This window comes from Heterodontus francisci, chromosome 24, assembly GCF_036365525.1.
Source record: "Heterodontus francisci isolate sHetFra1 chromosome 24, sHetFra1.hap1, whole genome shotgun sequence".
NCBI lineage: Eukaryota > Metazoa > Chordata > Chondrichthyes > Heterodontiformes > Heterodontidae > Heterodontus > Heterodontus francisci.
The window spans coordinates 66,355,736-66,372,660 of record NC_090394.1 but is presented as its reverse complement, the minus strand read 5'-3'; the positions used below and the strand labels follow the sequence as shown (position 1 = coordinate 66,372,660).

Below are 16,925 nucleotides of genomic sequence, written 5' to 3'. Positions count from 1 at the left end.
ATGCCCTCCAGACCAGGCAACATCCTGGTAAACCGGGTGCTCCGTTTTCCTTCCACAGCCAAAGACTTGCAGGTTGCTAGGTAAATTGGCCATTGTAAATTGCCCCTAATGTAGGTAAGTGGTAGGAGAATGGTGGGGATGTGGCGGAGAATATGGGGTTAATGAAGGATTAGTATAAATGGGTGATTGTTGGTCGTCACAGACTCGGTGGGCCGAAGGGCCTGTTTCAGTGCTGTATTCCTGAATAAATAAATAAATATAGATTTTAAAATACTACAGTGCCAATTTTAGTAAGCTTATTTTGAATGTCTCTTCAGTAATGTGTTTAATATTCATGATGCTATCCAGCCAATCCCTCAGGGAATGGTAAACTATCCATATAGTTACACAGGTATAATCAAGGAAGCATTCATTGATGTCTGCCCTCTCAGGTGAAATGTTAAAGACCCCTTAGCACAATATTGAAGAGCAGGGGAGATCTTCCCAGTGTCCTGACCGATATTTATTTATCCATCAATCAACGTCACAAAAACAGATGATCTGGCCATCATCCCATTGCTGTTTGTGGGATCTTGCTATGCACAAATTGACTGCTGCGTTACCTACAACAGTGACTATACTTCAAAAGTAAAAAGTACTCTATTGGCTGTAAAGTACTTTGGGACACCCTGAGGTCATGAAAGGCGCTATATAAATGTTAGTATTTCTGTCTTTTGATCTGTACTACATTTATGAATACTTTACGTGAATGCCAAATAGCAAAATTTAAAATATAGTATTTGTTACCAAAATTTATGCTTTTTTTTTTAGTTCTTTAAAAAGGGTTAGGCTCAGATAGGAAGAACTGTGCCTGTGGAATCATACCCCAGCAAAAATCAACGATTTCAAGACAGAAAGCGAGGGGATGGGAATGTAGGCTGGAAAACAAAGAAACAGGGGGAAAAAGGAAAATTGATACAAGTTTGAACAAAACAAATATGAGATCTGGCAGTTTTACGAGTGTGGACCATTGTCACCAAGTGGACCATATTCATTAGACTGAATGAAAAATGATTTTCAGAGATCCACTGTTTTATGGATATTGTCGCAATCCTTCATTGAGAACTTGGCAGTGACAAATGGTGACGAGGGACTGACACACTGATTTGGGGCAAAGGTTAATAGGATCCAAACCAACCTCTGGATTTAAAGGGAAGAGATCAAAAATAGGTATAAAAACAAGATGCCAATCTGGTCAGTGTTTAACGATTCACTGTATTCAAATTTTGTAATCCAGCATCTAAGTTTGCAGGTACTATGAAAACAATTTATTTTTTAAAAGAAAATTCAAAAGCTTTCTAAGTGAGAACAATGGGAGCATTCCTTGAAACTCTGAAGTCAATTTCCTTCAGTAACAAAAACATATTGTGGGAACAAAATGCTGGGTAAGACCAGAGAAATGTGAAAATGGGGGAGGGGGGGGGGGCGGAATAAGATGTGCACCCAAAATATACAGACCTGACAAGAGCCAAAAACAGAACCACAAGGCGAAAGAAAGAACTTTGTAATTATATAGCGTATTTCACGAATTCTTCAGGGCCAGTTAGGTATTTTTGCAGTGTAGTCACTGTTGTAATGCAAGAGGTGCAGCAGCCAACTTGTGCACAGCAAGATCCCACAAACAGCAATGAGGTAATGACCACATCATCTGTTTTCCTGGCTAAGACTCCAATGAGAAGTCCCCTACTCTTTTACGAATAATACCACGGGACCTTTTACATCCACTTGAACCTTTCAACTCAGAGGCTTCTATACACAATGTCCGCACATAAAGGTAATGCCAGCTTAAACATAGGACCAGTAGCTGCCTAACAAAAGTCAGATGCTGTAAGGGCCCCAGGACAGAAACCTTAATAGGAGTAACTATGGTCAATCAGACAAACTAGGGCAAACAGTAGGATAGTAAGACTATTTAAGTCCATTTTTTAATTGTAAAAATTGTAAATTAAGCCTTTCGCCAACACAAACTCAATGAACAAACTGCTCTTCTGCAGCATTCACCTGCATTTCAATTTGGGCTACTCGTTTTGCTTGAATAACAACATTCTGTGAGCAACATTCACAGACACAAGTCCATGAAAACAGTTTATTTTTAAAAATGAACAGAAAAGGCAATATTTAAAGTTAACTTCATTATAGTCGGAACTGAGAGATTCTTAGTGCTTCTGAGTTATCACAACTGTCTTGCGAAAGGATTCAACATAATGTCACACAGACCTAAACTGCAGAAAGACACAGCAACTTCAAGGGAGAACTGTTCGATTTGATTTTGTGGAAGCACACCAACTGAATCATAGGGTCATGCTGTGGACCTTTGCATGACAAGTGAGATTCCATTCTTGTCACATTTAAACTCAGCAAGCAGTAAACTCTCCCAATATGGACAAGGACACAGTCTTTTGGTGGTGAGCCAATTGGTGTTTTAAATCACAGGGCAACACTTTCATATGTTGCAGAACTATTGTGATTCGACACTTTTGGAATGCGAACACACAATAATTCATACACATTATAAAACCCTCTGGGACAAGTGTCTTTAAAACGAATTTTGGCATCTTTTGAAAATTTGGGCAAGAAATTAATTCTAATATTGATAAAATATCCAGCGGGAGGAGGACTAGTGGTCTGGATTGTACAGTTAGAATTACATACTTGGGCCCAAAACTAAGAATATATCTAAGAGTTCTGGTCTGTGAGTTTTTGCAAAATGGTTTTCCTGAGGAACCTTGCACACTTCTATAATGAGTTCTTTATGTTGTCTTGTGCAACATAAATGAGATGCGTGGAGTCTAGTTTGCTCAAGGCCTCTCAGGTTTATTGACAGCTAAACTAGTATGTACAGTACAGAGCAAACTACCTACAGAACCTTCCTCTAGGTGTTACAGTTGCATAGTGACTAAGCTTGTAGTCACATGACTACATCCTGGTACTTAGCTCATTAGCATACTGAGATTTTAAAGGGCCATCACCCTTAAGGTGATCATACAACAACTTAACAGGCTGCTAGGATGTGGGGGGGTGGGGGGGGGGGGTGGCCCCCACAGAATTGCAACGGGAGGCAAGGGGGCGGAGGGCCCATCACAATGCGATTAAGTCGGGAGCAGGAAAGGCCGAATAAAGCCCTCCTGCCCTGAGGCCTATTGAGGCCCTTAAGTGGCCTGCTTTTAGCCACTTAAGGGTCTCTTCCCGCCACCATTGGAATTAAGACAGCAGCGGCAGTGGGGACGGGGCCTCCACCCCATGGGGAGGTTTCCCAATAAAATATAAGGCAACCTCCTTGCAGGCTTGTGGGGTTTTTTTGGGGGTGGGGGGGTGGCGGCTTCCTCTGTGGGCAATCTGTGGCCTGCCGGACTGGCCCCGTTGACCCCACCTCACTTGCCTCTAGTCTGCGTCTCCAACACTGGCCTGTTCCCAGGCCACCTGTAATACCAGCAGTGGCAACCGTTGGTGGAGCTGCCAATACTGCTGAAATGCCACCTCTCTGATTGGCTGGCAGCTTTTGGAGGAGGGATCCCCATCTTCAAAGGGACAGGGATCCCTGCACCAGGCACGTAAATGCCTGAGCACTGCGGAATCACTCTGGGGTAGTGGGGGGAGCTCCAGAATGGTCGAGGCAGATTTCCCACCGTCTTTCCCGCCCGGCACCAGGACCCCACTGGCGTGCCTTCACCCAGCCCATCAGGTGACTTTGATAACCAATGCATATTGCAGTGCTGCCTCAGAAACAGCAGGATTATATACAGTAAGGTATGATTTGTACCCATTGGAGGCACTGAGACCCATGTCAGGAGGGGCTGAGATCCACCTCAGGAAGTGGTTTCACTTCCTGCCTCTGAAGCCAAGAGTAGACGAAGAAAAGCTGCTCCCATTAGCTGATGCTACAAGAACTGGGGGACACAGATGTAAGGTTTTGGGCAAGGGCTATTGAAAGGGTGTGAGGAAGAACACTTATACTCAGCGAGTGGTAATGACCTGGAACTCGCAGTCTACAAGGGTCATGGAAGTGGAGATGATCAATGATTTCAATAGGAAATTCAATAGGCACTTGAGGGAAATAAACCTGCAGGGCTACAGGGATAGAACAGGGCAATGGGAGTGACTGGATTGCTCCACAGGGAGCCGGAATAGACTCAATGGGCTGAATGGCCTCTTTCTGTGCTATAATGACTCGATGACTCTGGTGATGCCAATGGCACACAGCTGACATCAGCAGCAGCGGCATGAGGCTTATTATTTTATTCTAGTCACGCACAAGCCAAGGCTTTGGTATTGCTGCCTTGCACAGAGGTCTCTGCTGCACCAGGAAGGAATTGCAACCAGAATGACCAAGTTACAGATACAACTTTGGAATACCTGCACCACCTTAAGGTGCAAATCTTCCTCGTGCAGTTCTTCTGGTGTTGCTGAATTTGCCTCACCATATAAAAATGGGCATTATCACATTTGAACGAGCTTGCTGTCTGCAAATTGACTGCCATGTTTCCTACATTACAACAGGCTCTACACTGCAAAAGTACTTCATTGGTAGTAGGGCGCTTTGGGATGTGCTGAGGTTGTGGAAGGTGCTTTAGAAATGTAAGTCTTTTTTTTTTCTTCTTTCTTTCAAATATGGCAAACAGGAATCGAATTAGATTAAAACATAATACATTAATATCACATTTGCTGCTGCATTAAATTTCCTGGCAGCCAATATGCTAAGAGTAAAGCAGTTTGGGTAATAGGTTCCAATAAGAATTGAATCAGTCTTGAAAGATCTAAAAGTGTGGATGCCCCTTTAAAAATGTAACTTCCCTCGTTTCCCCCCCCCCCCCCCCCCCCCTTTTGGGTCATGGGACCCAGCAATACAGCTGCATCACTTTGTAATTGAATTTGTCAGTGTGTTGGCTGTTGGCTGAGGCTTGTACTTAACAAATTAGAGCTTACCACTCAACTTGGCTATCTGGTGCAACTTATCAAGGGAAGAACGACTGATATTTCATCCACATTAAAGCGTGTCAGCTAGATAAGGCCAGAACATCAGCGTGGGAAGCTGTGAAAGAATCCAGACCTCACCCCGTCACTCACCCTCCCACCAGCAAAACAGTGGGTGGGAAATGAGTGATGGCAAAACAGGCGTGGCATTCTCCCATCCCCAATCTTAACAGCTTGCAGCTGGCAGACTCAAATTCCTTCCTCGCACTGTGTAAGCTCCACTCCCACAGCGGCATTATATTATACAAACACGTGCCAATTATTTATGTTAAATGCAATCATGCCATGTACAGGATTTACATAGATGATGCCAGAACTTAAGAGGTTATAAGCATCAGAAAAGACTGAGCAGGGTGGGGGGGGGGGGGTTCTTTTTTTTTAGAAAAGGGTGCAGTGTCAGGGCAGACGTAGACATGTGCCCACTTGTGGGGGAGTCCAAAACTAGGGGTCATAAATATAAGATAGTCACTAATAAATCCAACATGGGAATTCAGGAGAAACTTCTTTACCCAGAGAGTGGTGAGAATGTGGAACTCACTACGACATGAAGTAATTGAAGCTGCAATGAGTTCTTTTTATGTCGTCTGATGCAATGAGATGCGTAAGATTCAGTTGGTTGAAGATCTCAAACAAGTTTACTTACAGCTAAACTATTATACACAGTGTCACGGACTTCTATTTATTTTCTCCTTGGATTAAAAACAGTGTGTGCCTTTAAGACTCTGTTGGAAAACAGTGTGCCTTTAAGACTAAGCACAGGGTGCCTAGGCCACAGCAAGAGAGAGGGGTCGCATGGTAGAACGTTTCCACGTAACTATGTAAAAACCAGCTGAAACCAGTTTTTGAGATACTCTTCAGCGAGGCGTGCTACTGAAGACAAGAACTGTCTATTCTCTCTCAGCAGAAATTCTACAAGGAACTACAAGCCAAGTTAATTGCCTAAGGAGAAAAAAAGCCTTTTTTTCCAAGAGTTCATTTGTATTGCTGAGAGTAGCAAAACTCATTTTCTTTACTTCCAAGCCAGGAAGTATTTGCTTCAAGATTGAATTTCTCTTGACTGATTGTATTTTCTGAAATTCGCCTGTGGCCGAAGTGTTTTGAATGCCTATTAAAAACAGACTATTTCATCAAATCCATATGGAGACCTTGAGTAGCATTTGATTATTTTCACATTAGAATACCTCACCCATCAGGAATGTAGCCCACAAAGACTTATTTATTCTTAAGAAACAGTTAATTTTTAAAACATTTTAAAAAAGAAATCGGTTAACCATGATTTTTGAATGTGTGTGTGTGAATGGGGGGAGTTAGATTTAAAATAAGAAGTTAGAAAGTATTTGGACATTTGTTTATCTTAATAGTATTTAAGATTTAGTTTTCATAAATAGTTTTTCTGGTTGGGTGGGAAAACTTTAATAGTATGCTGTGGCCTGAAGAGTGATGGGACTGAATTGACAGTGCATTGCTCCCGCCTCGGTCGCAACAACAGTGGAGTTAACTATTTACAAAACCTGCCCCTAGGTGTTACAGTAGCAGAGTGACTCAGACTTGTCGTCACATGACTGCATCCTGGTTCTTGGTTCATTAGCATACTAAGATCTTTAAGGGACATCAAGCTTAAAGGCAATCGCACAACAGAAGCAAACAGCATAGATGCATTTAAGGGGAAGCTAAATAAACACACGACTGAGAAAAAAATTAGAAGGCTATGTTGATGGGGTGAGTTGAATTAGTATGGGGGTGGGGGGGGCGGGGGAGGTGGCTCGTGCGGTGCATAAACACCAGCATAGACCAACTGGGCTGAATGGACTGTTTCTGTGCTGTACAGTCTATTTAATTTCACTGTGTTCGGGAGACGCTGTTGACAGTAAAGCAGTATTGAATTGGTGTGGTGCTTTCTTCAACAAACAAGAACTAACAACAGCTGTATTTACTTTAATCGACTTGATGCAGTGCCACCAGCAATAAACAATGGCACGTGAAAAATGTTTGTTTATAGGGAATCCCTCCTAGTGGTTGCTCAAGGGTGATCTCTTAATGCAGTTGCTCTTTATCTTTTAGTATTTAGTTCTTGTTTAGTCAGCAGCACATTTCCACAAACCACTGCAGAAATGAGATAGAAACCCTGTTTTGCTACATACAAAATCCAATGTTCCTGCAGTGTTTCTCTGTCAAATTCTGAGGGTGGGGATTTTAACTGCCAACAGTTGGGTGGCAGGACACCACTGACCTCAGTTTGTTTCCTGGCTGCCTGCGATGGTACACGACCTGTGGCAATCTTAACGGCCAGGCCCACTTCCCACTGATCCGGGTGGGAATAAGCAGGAAGTGGCTGCCAGCGTCTGGAAAATCCCGCAGATCTTAGTCACCCAATAGCACTCAGGTCAGTGTGGGGAAGGTGGCACCATGATGGAGGGAGTGGGGGAGGGTCTTGCAATACGGCAGGCCCGAAGTAGACCTAAACCTTCTTTGTAGTCCCACAGAGGAGAGTTACCAAAAAAACTCTTTCGGAGAGGCTCTTTTTGGACAGTACAGGCCCAAAGGAAAATCAGCTGGGAATCTGGGACCTGTGACAGATGAGGAATAGATGGTTGAAAGCAGGGAGAGATTTTTACTCATACCTCTCCACACTACACTAAAATCATGAAGCAACATGCTAGCACTCCAACATACCGAAACAGGAAGTTACCCACGCACTAGGTAGATAGTGGTTATTAATAGCTTCAAACAAAAATCTTTTTGAGCAGCATTTCCTTTTTAAACATCCCTTCCCCAAGGCTTCAAATGGAGAAATACTGTTATGCACGGTGAAGGATCAAACCATACATTAGGTTTAGAAAGGGGAATAAAGGGTTTATTTATTCTGTCCCAACACTGCAGGAAAAGTTATTGTCTGCATTGCATCTAGTGGATGCGTGCTGTTACTCACTGGATAGGGAAATATTCCCCTCAGTGTTTTCATCACCCCAACATCTGAGCAGCTCACCCTTTAAGATCAATATGAATGTTTAATTTTCCAAACAAGCCATCCCTTTGACCTCTGAATGAGGCTGATAATTTAGTACCAAGATATGGGCAGTTTGTACTGGAGGCTCTGCCCAGTCAAGAGTTGACACCAAAGATCATTTCACTTCGAAACCTTTTCGAGAGAGAGTAAATCTTCATATCCAGGTTTGAAGCCAGGTCCCAGAGCATAAAGACAATGTCCTGACTCCTCCTCAGTTACTTTATAATACTCATAGAATCCTACCACACAGGAGGAGGCCATTTGGTCCATTGTGCCCATGTTGACTCAATGAAAGAGCTACGCAATTAGTCCCATTCCTCTGCTCTTGACACTAAAGTAACAATTCAGCTTCCAGAATTTAAGTAAAGCATGTTCAGGTATTCTGTTATTAACCAAAGATCAATGGCTTTTAAAACCCTGAATAAGCTGGTTGACAACAGACAGCTTGTATGGCTGAAGCTCTTTGTAGATTGAGGGTTTTTTTGTCACCCTGTGCAGGTACAAGTCAACTCTTGCCAGACTAAAGGATTTTTCACAGAGCACATTTAAAGGATGATCTGCAAACATCTATCCAACAATTATTGGAAAATAGTTATTTTTTCAAGGTTATGCACCACCTAGTTGTTAAATACAGAATGCTTTGTGCAATGTGACAACTCATACCCACTCCCCCAACAGTGGGGCTACACCAGTGTGAAGACACGTCTGTTTAGTTACCGCAGATTCTATAGACTGTTAAAACTGACCACACTGGCGCCACTGAATCAAAATAATTAAAGAGGTTGCCTATCTCACGTCAGTTATGGTTTCACAGCTTTCCGCTACATGCAGAGCATACGTAAACTCGGTCGCATTTCACTTAGCAGCTTGGAAATCCTCCCGTGTGAGAGAGACTCTTCTTTTAGAATGCTGGTACTCTCTCGCTCAGCAGTTCTGCTGATAATGAAGTCACTCTTCAAATGTATATTCAGCCTACACCCTGTGAAAATACCTCCCTACATCAACAGAAAGGCTGTCACAAGGAAGAGTGGCTTTACAATAATGTTTGTGAAAGGGCCTAGAATCTCGGAACTCTCTCGCCCAAAAAGTTGTTGAGGCTGAGGGGGACAATTGAACACTTCCAAAACTGCAATTTATAAGTTTTTGTTAGGGCTGGGTATGAAGGGTTATGGAACCAAGGCTGGTGAATGGATTTAAGATTCAGATCAGCCATGATCTAATTGAGTTCTTAGATAAAGGAGATATGTTTGCCTTCCATTTTAGTGAATAATTACATAATACAGTGCTTTTAGTTTTACTGAGATTATGAAAGCAGGACACCTTTAGTAAATGATTTATCACTAAACGTAAAATATTTTGAATCTTGACCATTTAATTCTTGTTATTCAATTTCATAAATTAAAAGGCTCGGCCAAAGGTTCAGCAAAAATCACTTAGGCTTAACACAGTAGTTCCTTTCCTATAGGAACAGAGACATCATTTTAAATACTGCTTTTGTCTAAATCATTGTGCAATTTAAATATCTACATATATGTCGAAACATATATTCCGGGTCACTGATTTCTTGTAGGGATAAATAACTGGCTTCAGAATTGGAGCTTTGCCTTGACCTACTGTGAACTGTGCAAACTCATCCGAACCGGAGATGGGCGCTGGTAGGTTTCATTTGAAGATCACTAGAGTTGTAATTCCAAGATTTGGTGAGTTGAAAGTTTAATTTATCCCACTGTCTCTAATTATATTTCTGGACCCTTACTGTCTCTGCCAGCAATCTTTGCTTACTGAATGTGGATCCAATAGCTTTTCCAGTATTAACTTCTACTCAAGACATAATGTTCAATGTGCGACTAGATTATTTAGGTGAGAGACATAAACAAAGCTGCCTTAAACTTCTCAGTTTGCGAGTAACTTCTGAAAAGCACTAACTGAGTGCTAAACAATTCAAAAAAAATCTAAGCTTACACTACAAGTAGTCACTTCATATAGTTAAGAACATAAGAACATAAGAAAAAGGAGCAGGAGTAGGCCATTCAGCCCCTCAAGCCTGCCCCGCCATTCAATAAGATCATGGCTCATCTGTCCCTGGCCTCAACTCCTCTTTCGGGCCTGTTCCGCCTAACCCTCGACTCCCTGAGATCTCAAAAATCTATCTCCTCCTTAAATGAGGTAGAGAATTCCAGAGATTCACCACCCTCTGAGAGAAGAAATTCCTTCGCATCTTAGTTTTAAATGTGCGCCCCCTTATTCTGTAGCTATGTCCCCTAGTTCGAGATTCCCCCACTAGTGGAAACTATCTACCCTGTCAAGCCCCCTTAAAATCTTATATGTTTCTATAAGATCACCTCTCATTCTTCTAAACTCCAATGAATAAAGGCCTATCCTGCTTAGTCGTTCTTGATAAGACAACCCCTTTACCCCAGGAATCAACCTAGTGAACCTTTTCTGAACTGCCTCCTTCTTTAAATATGGGGACCAAAACTGTACGCAGTACTCCAGGTGTGGCCTCACCAACACCCTGTACAGTTTAACAAGACTTCCCTATTTTTAAACTCTAACCCCCTAACGATAAAGGCCAACATTCCATTTGCCTTCCTAATTACTTTCTGCATCTGCACGCTAACCTTTTGTGTTTCATGCACAAGAACACCCAGATCCCTCTGTACTGCAGTATTTTGTAGTCTTTCTCCATCTAAATAATAATCTGTCTTTAGGCAAGCATCTTCCTGCATTTGGGAAGGTGTGCAGACAACCCAATTCTAGGCTGCATGCAATTTTTGTTGCTTGTTTCACGATTCAATTTTTTCCTCTTCGTTGAAGGAAAGCCTCTTATTTCTCATTGAGACCTGAATGTATATCAGATTCTGGGCAAACATCCCACACATAACTGCCATTAATGCAGTTCCACGACTGTCCAGCAAGAGTTGCCATTTCAGATAGAGTGATGCAACCAAGGTCAGCTCAGCAGAACACTTGGTTGAAATTTAATAACATTCACCTAACTGAGGCAATCCAAGTCTTCGCCTTCTGTTCCTGGTGCTTTGTCGCAGGCCACTTGATGATACAATGAGAGCAACATAGATTGATTCCTCCCTATTAACCAAGAGGAGTGGTACAGTGGTTAGCACTGCAGCCTCACAGCTCCAGCAACCCAGGTATGGTTCTGGGTACTGCCTGTGCAGAGTTTGCAGGTTTTCTCTGTGACCGCATGGGTTTCTGCCAGGTGCTCTGGTTTCCTCCCACAGCCAAAGACTTGCAGGTTGATAGGTAAATTGGCCATTATAAATTGCCCCTAGTGTAGGTAGGAGAATTGAGGGAAGGTGGGGATGTGGTAGGGAATATGGGATTAATGTCGGATTAGTATAAATGGGTGGTTGATGGTTGGCACAGACTCAGTGGGCCAAAGGGCCTGTTTCAGTGCTGTATCTCTCTATGATTCTAAGAGGAAATTCTGCACTCTCAATCAGGACATTCCTATCTGCAAAATAACTGGCAGGAGGTGCAGTTCAACTGGCTCAAGATTAAGAGCTTCCATTTCTCAAGAGAGAATGCACACTGAGATTAATTAAATGGATTAGAGTTTAAGACTTCAATGGGTTTGGAACTGGTGGTGTTTTGAACATGGAATAAGTGTTTTCCTATGTCTTTCCAGAGCAATCTTAACTGATTCACATTAATTTAAGTTATTGCTGGATTACACATTTCTAATAGATTGCAATCTACTTCAGTGACTGCAAACATTTACTTGCCTGCAATCATATATTTCTACCTTATTTTGTATAGAAGGTTTATTTTCATTTTTGGCGAGAATTTGTGGTCGGCATGACGTTGGTGTACCAATAAAACAGGCATCGGCAGATGTTGCTGCCAGAAAATCTTGCCAAAAGAACACAGCTTGAATGCAAAAAATTCAGTTCGACATTAAAACAGATAGCAAGGAGGGATTTCAAATTGGTAATTAATCATTGCACGCAGATGATAGGTGTTAACCTCTTGCACTTCACTCTTGCAACTTGTGGCATAATCCAAATACCTCGGCTATATGACCATTTTCTAAACAATCCCTGGTGGTCCATTATTCTGTCTACTTTTGCTGCTGTGAGCTGTCACATGATGAGTTAGTGATGACAGTACCGGCCATGTTAGACGAGGAAGCACTGCATTTGTAATATCCTTTAGATCACATCATAGAATGATACAGCACAGAAGGAGGCCATTCAGCCACTGTGCCTGTGCTAGCTCTTTGGTATATCCAATTAATCCCACTCCCCTGCTTTTCCCCCATAGCCATACAAAATTTTCCCCTTCAAGTATTTATCCAATTGTCTTTTGAAAGTTACTATTGAATCTCCTTCCACCAGTGCACTTCAGATCACAACATCTCACTGTGTAAAAAAAAATTTCCTCATGTCGCTCTGATTCTTTTGACAAATCACCTTAAATCTGTGTCCTCTGCGACCTTTTTGCCACAGGAAACAGTTCCTCCTTATTTATTCTGTCAAAACCACTCATGATTTTGAGCACCTACAGAACTCAACTGTTACTCACTCCTGTCAGAGAACAGTATGTGCAGAAAAGTCTGTACAGACAGCAGAAACTGTAAACTGGGTTGAATAAACACTCAGATTACAATGTTTACAATTGGCACCAACACCAAGTGATGAATGACATGACCCCTGAGGCACTCCACAGCTACTAGCTGTGTTTCATAAGCTCACGTGTTCCCACATGTAAGTGCAAGCACGTTTGTAATCACAAAGCCAGTCAGAATGGAGGTCATCAAGCGTGAAGCTCATCTTCATATCATGCTCTTTGATTTCAATGATTAAGGGGTATGTAAACACTGACAAAAAGCACTGAAGCTTCATGCAATACTGTTCAACTGTGAGAAGCACACAGGTCCTGAAATTCTGTGGGGAATCCACTGCTCTTCCACTGTAACTCTGGTGGGAAATTGGTATGACCCCAGGGAGACCGGGAAAATGGCTTCAAGTTCTTGGAAATTTCTGTCATTCTCCTTTCAGAGTTATGGCAGGACACCATTAGACCCCTGCAGAAATTCAGGGCCATCTACTGTGGAATGTTATCCTAAGATCAGGAGTAAACAATAAAATTATGTGCCCGCATCACTGTAATGTTTGAATCACACAGTTCTTTATCCCTATTCAGTATAAGCTGTGGCTCAGTTGGTAGCACTCATGACTCAAAGTCAGAAGGTTGTGGGTTCAAGTCCCACTGCAGGACTTGTAAACAAAAATCTAGGTTGACACTCTATCAGACAATGAGATATTAAACTGTGGCTTCGTCTGCCCTTGTGGGTGGATGTAAAAAGCCCTGTGGTACCATTGCAAAGAGGAGCCAGGAAGTTATCCCTGGTGTCCTGGCCAATATTTATCCCTCAGTCAACATAAAAAAAATAGACTTTCTAGTCATTGTCACATTGCTATTTGTGGGAGCTTGCTGTGCACAAATTGGCTGCTGCATTACCTACATTACCACAGTAACTACTCTTCAAAAAGGTATTTAATTGGCTGTTCAACAATTTTGGACGTCCAGAGGTCTTGAAAGACGTTAGAGAAATGCAACTCTTACTTTCAGATTCAACTTCATAAGAGTAGAGAAGTGTATATATACTCAAACAGGAAAAAATTGTAGAGCTATGTGGAAACAGCAGGGGGAGTAGGACTAATTGGAAGCTCTTTCAAAGGGCTAGCACAGATAGGATGGGCCAAATGACCTGCTTCTGTGCAGTAAGTTTCTATGCAACTATCTTCTTACAACATACTATGTGTTTCCATCTATTAGATACATTGACCACTTGGTCAAATCCCTCCAGCTCCATGACACTTAGAGCCAAGTTCTTCAATCTCTGGGTGAACGCAGATGTCAGCAAATCCTTTGGTACAAATCTTTTCTTTCAGTTAGATTAGACCCATATATAAACTGGTGAGGAATTTTCAAATGTTTCTGTGTGGGGAGCCATGCAAATACTCTCAGGTGTATTCCTGGATGGGTGAGAACTGAGATGCACTGTTGACTGTACAAGATATTGGCACAGAGATTCCATGGGGGTCTTCCAGTTCTCCCACATGGCTGTGGTGGGATATTGACAGAGCCCCTGGTTTTAAAGTGGAGCCAGGAGGAAAGCTCAACCAAGTAACATTCAAGTAAGTATTCTTTTACTCCCTTTAAGAACCACTGGTATACTGATTGCTGTGCAGCTAGGAAAACCAACTGCAGCATGCACAGCACGTGCCGCCACGCAATTTGGCAAACAGGCCACCCAGCCCTGTCAATTTGTACAGGCAATTTGCCTACTGCCTATTTCAGGCAGACATCCTGGACGACTACGGTGTGGACTGAGTGCACACACACCATGCTGAATCCTTCGCTGCCTGTTTCTCACACAACAAATTGGCATCATGCAATCAAATGTCTAGGCCGAAGTGTCTACGCCCAATCAGTGAGCGTAAACCACGTACCCTACAGTGTGAACGGACTAGACATGAAGAGGCTAAATAAAATAGCAATGGGACCACTCTAAGAATGTAACGCAGCAATATTTAAAAATGTTTGTACAACAACGAAACGTGTGGGATACCAAGTTGCTTAAACAACTCCTCCGTTGAGCTGGCAGACATTTAATTTAAAGCTTTTGAACTTTACAAAAGTACACAAGGAGACTCAAGTTTCAAGAACAAATTAACCTTTTGTTTTAATGTAGAATTCTGCTGATTTTACTTTCTGCTCACAAAGGGGATGACTGTGCTGGGGAAGACAAGACTCTGCCCTATATGTCAACCTGTGTCAGCATCCAGCACCAGCAGGTCAAATAAAGCACAGGTCAGATGGAGAGTAAAGCTTCCTCTGCTCTGATCCTACAATGCCTTTGAATCCCAGCCTCAGGGCAGTATCCCTACAATAGTGTGATTTATTTTCTCTCTCTGCTTCCCACACCACTGATCATAAAGCCTCTCTCCGTGAGATTTGGTACCAATTTGTGGTGCACAAAAGGAACTGGGTTGAGACTAGTGAAGTAGTACAACCTTCAGAAAAGAGACTTTAACCATCAGTCCATAAAAGATGGAACTTGAGGTCCTACAAATGAAAAGATGGTGTGGTAACACACGGGTATGCATCAGATCGCCATGACTCAAGTGATGAGTGGACCATTTCTGATAAAATTGGAGACAAGCAAAATCATGATGATGTCATGCCATTTGCCTCTTCACTTCTGCCCCTTCACTTTGCACTCCCCTCCTCAACTTCACTCTTCCCACCACTCCCCACCCCTCCCCCCCCCCCCCCCCACCCCACTCTCTCCTTGTCTTCACCCCTGCATGTTTGGTTTTCATCCACTTCTGTCTGTGTCGCTTCTCTCTCTACAAGTAAATCCTGGTGACACTCGCACCGTTCGCTATGGGGTGGGGCAGGTTGCGTACACAGAGAAAACACTGAACAAAATTCAGACTTAGGCATCACAGAGAAGCCAGTCTCTATATACGTCTGCCTTTTACATGATTATTTAAATCAGGGGTGAATATAAATTGTGACAAAATAATGCTTTTGAGCAAAACCATACTTAACAATCTGTGTGTTATATTATCCTCGTAAAAGTTAAATTCTTTTACTAAACTCTCATTATAAATCAATGGCTGTTGAATGAAATAGGTTTTCTTCAAATGTTAATACAGACAAAAATATATCCCTATAGCTAACAACCTTGCAAATTAAAATGTTTTCAGAATTTTTGTATATAGCCTCTAAAAGACTACATAATGCAACTCAATCGCACCCATGCCAAATTCCTGCATACAGTATTTCAACAGAAGTGTTCACCTGTTTATTTTAAATAGGTCAAGGCCCTTTGTTAACAAAATGGAGAAGGGAATTTGATACAAACATGTTGGCTTTTGTATGATAACATCAGTCACAATGATTTCCAGTTTTATATCTTCAATGTAGTGTTGACACCACTGGCTTACTATTACCATTAGTATTGCACTACGGCAGGAAGCTCCATGGCTACAAGGCACAACACAGAAAGTACATAAGAAAATAATAGGAGCAGCAGTAGGCCATTTGGCCCTTCGAGCCTGCTCCACCATTCAATAAGATCATGGCTGTCCAGATTGTAGCCTTAACTCTACCTTCCTGCCTGACCCCCATAATCCTGGACTCTCTTGTCAATCAAAAATCTGTCCAACTTAGCCTTGAATATATTCAATGACCCAGCCTCCACTGCTGTAGAGAATTCCAAAGATTAGTGACCATCAGAGAAGAAATTCCTCCTCATCTCCATCTTAAATGGGAGGCCATTTATTTTAAATAGTGCCCTCTAGTTCTAGATTCACCCACAAAGAGAAACACCCTCTCAGCATCTACCCCTTCAGAATCTTATGTGTTGCACTAAAATCATCTCTCATTCTTCTAATTCCAATGAGTATAGGCTCAACCTGCTCAACCTTTCCCCATAAGGCAACCCCTTCATCCGAGGAATCACCCAGTGAACCTTCTCTGAGCTGCTTCAAGGCAAGTATATCCCTCCTTAAATAAGGAGACCAAAACTGCCCGTAGTAATCTGGATGTGGTCTCACCAACACCCTGTACAGTTGTAGCAAGACTTCCCTACTTTTATACGCCATCCCCCTTGTAATAAAAGTCAACCTTCCATTTGCCTTCCTAATTACTTGCTGTAGCTGCATACTAACGTTTTGTGATTCAGGTATAAGGACACCCAGGTACTGTAGCATTCCGTAGTCTCTCTCCATTTAAATAATATTCTGCTTTTCTATTCTTCCCACCAAAGTGGACAATCTCTCATTTTCCCACATGATTCACCATCTGCCAAATTTTTGCCCTCTCACTTAACCTATCTATAATCCCTTTGCAGACTCTTTGTAACCTTCTC

General features: G+C 42.3%; 1 protein-coding gene across 8 annotated transcripts in view; it reads right to left on the bottom strand.

Moving 5' to 3' along the window:
* septin12 (septin 12) overlaps positions 1 to 16,925 on the bottom strand; it is a 414,646-nt gene that overhangs the window by 66,626 nt on the left and 331,095 nt on the right. The gene's annotated exons all lie outside the window — the stretch shown is intronic.